The sequence below is a fragment of the Triticum urartu genome, chromosome 1 (assembly GCF_003073215.2).
Source record: "Triticum urartu cultivar G1812 chromosome 1, Tu2.1, whole genome shotgun sequence".
NCBI classification, from domain to species: domain Eukaryota; kingdom Viridiplantae; phylum Streptophyta; class Magnoliopsida; order Poales; family Poaceae; genus Triticum; species Triticum urartu.
In genome coordinates, this window is record NC_053022.1 from 287037715 (window position 1) to 287043714 (window position 6000).

Here is a 6000-nt window from a genome sequence, read left to right on the forward strand (position 1 = left end):
ATCCGCCAAATATTTGGGGCAGTTCCGCTTCCAGTGACCAGTCCCTTTGTAGTAGAAGCACTAAGTCTCAGGCTTAGGTCCAGACTTGGGCTTCCTCACTTGAACAGCAACTTGCTTGCTCTTCTTCTTGAAGTTCCCCTTCTTCTCTTTTCCCTTCTTCTTGAAACCGGTGGTCTTGTTGACTATCAACACTTGATGCTCCTTCTTGATTTCTACCTCCACAGCCTTTAGCATTGCGAAGAGCTCGGGAATTGTCTTATCTATCCCTTGCATATTATAGTTCATCACGAAGCTCTTGTAGCTTGGTGGCAGTGATTGAAGAACTCTGTCAATGACACTATCATCAGGAAGATTAACTCCCAGCTGAGTCAAGTGGTTGTGGTACCCAGACATTCTGAGTATATGTTCACTGACAGAACTATTCTCCTCCATTTTGCAGCTATAGAACTTATTGGAGACTCCATATCTCTCAATCCGGGCATTTGCTTGAAATATTAACTTCAACTCCTGGATCATCTCATATGCTCCATGACGTTCAAAATGCCGTTGAAGTCCCGGTTCTAAGTCGTAAAGCATGTCACACTGAAATATCGAGTAGTCATCAGCTTTGCTCTGCCAGACGTTCTTAACATTGTCAGCAGCATCTGCAGCAGGCTTGTCTCCCAGCGGTGCTTCCAGGACGTAATTCTTCTATGCAGCAATGAGAATAATTCTCAAGTTATGGACCCAGTCCGTGTAGTTGCTACCATCATCTTTCAACTTAGCTTTCTCTAGGAACACATTAAAATTTGACGGAACAACAACACATGCCATCTATCTACAACAACATAGACATGCAAAATACTATCAGGTACTAAGTTCATGATAAATTGAAGTTCAATTAATCATATTACTCCCTCCGTCCCGTAATTCTTGTCGCAAAGGCTTTTTTGCAATTTTGTCCTTTGAATTTCCCCGACCAAACCCGCAGTCCACTCCGTCTCCTTCCTCGCTTTCTTCCTCGCCGGCTCCACCCCTACTCCGGCGACGGCACTGCCTCCCCCCTCCGTCCCATGCCCCACTCCACCTTGCTCCCCCACCACCTCTCCGCGGCACCACGTCGCCTCCACCTCCGCCTCGCCCCCCACCCCATGCTGCCGCCTGGTTCCCCTGCCAAAACAGAGCAAGCGGCAAGGTTCGCTTTTTTATGCCGCCTGGTTCCCCTACGCGTCCTGGACCACCTCCTCGTCGGCGAGCCTCCGTCGACCTCATACCTACCCGCCGCAGCCCCACCCTGCCCCTCCCACGCCATCTTCGGTCGGTAGCCCCGCCACGCCGCAGCTCCTTCACCAGCAGGTCGACGCCGCTGTACACCCCGTGTCGCCGTCGCCAGCAGGTAAATGACGCCGTCCACTGTTCAGCCATGACACCATCGTCCAGCACCTCAAGGCTGACATCGTCTGGAGCTCACGTTCAAGATTTTGGATTCAGAGATGAGTTTACCCACAAAAAAGATTCAGAGATGAGTACTGAAACTACTTGATGCTAAAATTCGGACTAAATTTATTGTCAAAACTGTCAATTTACTCCTTGATGTGGGCATTTCTAGTTTGATCCAGAGATTCAGACTAAAGCTTTGTTTTCTCTTCAAACTCTGTTCAAGTTCCATTGCTATGCACTGATTTCATCTCAAGTTCTATTGCTTGTTCACTAGCTCAAGTTTGCAATTGCTTTGTTTTGAAACTATGCTCTGTTTTGAAACGGCTTGTTCACTAGCTCAAGATCAAACTATAACCAAATTGTCCATTTAACACAAGTCAGGTTCATAACTGATCACTAGCTGTCAAATTTAGTTAATCAAACTTTAACCAGTCCATTCAACAAAAGTTAGGTTCATAACTAATCACTAACTGACAAAACTGAGAAGTGTACTCCTGGAGTACTCCTGCTTGGAGTATTTTCCATTTCGAAACTATGATCTGCTTGGAGCATTTTCAGTTTGTGAAATTGGAGTATAGCAAAAGTTTATTTTCCATTTTCAGTTTGACATTTTTCACTGAATTCAGTCAGTAGCAATCAAGCCATCAACATAAAGTAGCAACGGATATAGACCCCCTACAGTACTGTAGTTTGAACCTTGCATTTGCTGCATCTACCACATGCATTTAGTATTCATTGGTGCCTAATTAGACCACCTTGGTGCTAAAAGCTCCCCCTTGCGAGCTCAAATGAGGAGTACGGCGGCGGCGATGTCCTGGACCTGCACGGCTGACCTGGATGGGGAGGAGAGTAGCAGCAAGACGAGGGGCACGGCTGAGCCGTCGTACCACACCCTCCATGCCCAGCGCCCACAAGGTCTGCTTCCTCTATCTGAATCTCTGCCCTCCCTTTATCTGAATGTCTTGTTCCTCTATCTGAATCTTCGGACGAGGCTTTCACAGCGTCTTCGTGCTTGCTGTGCACAGTATTGACATGACCCATAAATTTAGCTCACCCTATCTGCATTACTATTCTGCACTTTGCATCTATGAAGAAATGCAGAGTTCATGTGGGCAGATCACCCTCATTTTACTTCTTCTTCTTCTTCTTCTTCTTCTTCTTCTTCTTCTTTTTCAGAAGAAAAGTAAATCTCCATGGACCACTTGCGCAGATCGCCCTCATTTGGCATTTTCAATCATGAGTAAATCAGAAACTAGTCTCAGCTTGAGTCCTGATCTTGTGCATTTTATTTTTCTTTCAGTGAACTAATCTCAACTTGAGTCCTAATCTATTGTAATTTTTCATTTTAAATTGTTTAATTGACAAATCATTTTAAATGGTGCGCACAGGTTTCAGTGAACTAGCCTCAGCTTGAAACCGTTAACTGAATTTTGAGCAGTAAGGAACATCATGGAGTAATCCTGTTACTCCAGATTGTTTTAAATTGTTTAATTTCCCTTACTGTTAACTGATATCCAGATTGTGGAGCAGCAAGGAACATCATGGAGTAATCCTGTTAATTGTCCCTGTGTACTCTCTGTCTAATTGTATAATGGTTCACATCATGGAGTAATCTTGTTAACTGTCCCTGCGTACAATCCTGTTGATTGTAGAGCAATAAGGAACATCATGGAATTTTTATGACCTGGACTTATCATGTGTGAATTAAATTAGGAACAGTATAGTACAAGTTCTTCAGACCTTGTTGATCGACAAAATTATTGCCAAAAAAGTTGATACACATGTTGATCTGTAGAGCTCTGTGTTGTTCTGTTTTTCTGTTGTTCTATTTTTCTATTGTTGATCAGATCCATGTTGTCCTAAATTGTAAAGTAAAGGTACAAGTCCAAACCACAACATTTTCAGAAACTGGACATTTTGAGAACCTGAACATTTTCAGTTAGTGGCTCAAAACTGTTCCACTGGAGGAGTAGACATTTCAGCTGGAGGACGATAGATGATGATCAGGTGAGAGTCCATAATTTCCTCAAAAATAAGGTGAGAGTCCATAATCCATGCCGTAATAATTCTAGTTGTCAAAATCTTGTCCGATTGAGTGTTTCTGAAGTTAACATTGTTGAATGTTTCCAAAATTAACATGATTAAATGTTTCCAAAATTAACAAAATCCCATTCCAGATTGAATGTTTCCATAATTAGCATTATTGAATGTTTCCAAAATTAACAAAATCTTGCCATTTACCGATTGAATGCTTCCAAAATTAACATTGGGACTACCAGCTGCAGGTGGTCGAAGCAGCAGAAGCAGTAGGCGTCGTCGGCGGGGGCAGCAACAGCAGTAGGCGTCGACGGTGAGGAAGGAGCGGCAGAGAAGGACTACCCCACCAGCAGAGCCGGCGAGGAAGGATCCGGTGGGAAAGGAGAGACTGGGCCGACGATTGGAGTCTCCCAGCAGCAGATACGGGGCGCGGGGAAGGATCGCGGCGAGATCGTGGAGGTTGGCGGCGGTGCAGGTGTAGGTGGGCGCCATGCCGTAGTGGCTGGTCGTGCAGGTGGGCGGCAGCTCAGCTAGGTGGCGGAATCGCGCAGCTTGGTGCCGGCAGGTCCTTGCGGATCGAGGACCAGCTCGCCTGGTGGTTGCGGCGGTGGGCGACGGAATCGGCGAGCAGCTGGTGGCGGGTGGGTGGTTGCGGGTGGGCTGCGAGCGCCGAATCTCTAGCACATCGGCGGAAACCCACGGCATCGGCCCGTAGCGACGCGCGGGCGCCGGACGGAGGAAGCAGAAGGAGTCAAGACCTGTTTGCTATTGTTTTAAGATTACGAGGTGTTTTTTGCGAAATAACAACTTCACTGCACGCGACATGAATTTTGGGATGGATGGAGTACTTAAGAACTCCCACTTAGATAGACATCCCTCTAATTATCTAAGTGATCATGTGAATCATATCAACTAAAGTATGTCCGGTCATCACGTGAGATGGAGTAGTTTTTAGAACATCACTATGTTGATTATATCTACTATATGATTCACGATCGACCTTTCGGTCTCAGTGTTCCGAGGCCATACCTGCATATGCTAGGCTCGTCAAGTTTAACCCAAGTATTCTGCATGTGCAAAACTGGCTTGCACCCATTGTATGTGAACATAGAGCTTATCACACCCGATCATCACGTGGTGTCTCGGCACAACGAACTATAGCAACGGTGCATACTCAGGGAGAACACTTGTACCTTAAAATTTAGTGAGAGATCATATTATAATACTACCACTGAACTAAGCAAAATAAGATGCATAAAGGATAAACATCACATGCAATCAAATATAAGTGATATGATATGGCCATCATTATCTTGTGCCTTTGATCTCCTTCTCTAAAGCACCGTCATGATCACCATCGTCACCGGCTTGACACCTTGATCTCCATCGAAGCATCATTGTCGTCTCACCAACTATTGCTTCTACAACTATCGCTACCTCTTAGTGATAAAGTAAAGCAATTACATGGTGATTGCATTTCATACAATAAAGCGACAACCATATGGCTCCTGCCAGTTGCCGATAACTGTGTTACAAAACATGATCATCTCATACAACAATTTATATAATCACGTCTTGACCATATCACATCACAACATGCCTTGCAAAAACAAGTTAGACGTCCTATACTTTGTTGTTGCAAGTTTTACGTGGCTGCTACGGGCTTCTAGCAGGAAATGTTCTTACCTACGCATCAAAAACCACAACGTAGTATAGTGATTGCTTTTTGATCTTCAGAAAGAACCCTGTTCATTGAAATCGATTCAACTAAAGTTGGAGAAACACACACCCACTAGCCACCTGTGTGCGAAGCACGTCGGTAGAACCAGTCTCGCGTAAGCGTACGCGTAATGTCGATCTGAGCCGCTTCATCCAACAATACCGCCGAATCAAGAATCAACTAGTGACGACAAGCAATATGTATATACTCACGCCCACAACTCCTTTGTATTCTACTCGTGCATATAACATCTACGGATAACCTTGGCTCTGATACCACTATTGGGGAATGCAGTAATTTTAAAAAAATTCCTACGAACACGCAAGATCCATCTAGGTGATGCATAGCAACGAGAGGGGAGAGTGTTGTCCATGTACCCTCGTAGACCATAAGCGGAAGCGTTATGACAACGTGGTTGATGTAATAGTGCGTCTTCACGATCCGACCGATCCTAACACCGAAGGTATGACACCTCCACAATCTGCACACGATCAGCTCGGTGACGTCCCATGAACTCTAGATCCAGCTAAGGTCGAGGGAGAGTTTCATCAGCACGACGGCGTGATGATGGTGATGATGTAGTTATCGACGCAGGGCTTCGCCTAAGCTCTACAACGATATGACCGAGGTGGAAATCTATGGAGGGGGCACCGCACACGGCTAAAACAATTAACTTGTGTGTCTATGGGGTGCCCCCCTCCCCCGTATATAAAGGAGTGGAGGAGGGGATGGACGACCCTCTCATGGCGTCCAAGGGGGGAGTCCTACTCCTGGTGGGAATAGGATTCCCTCTTCCCTAGTTGGAGTAGGAGAGGAAGGAAGGG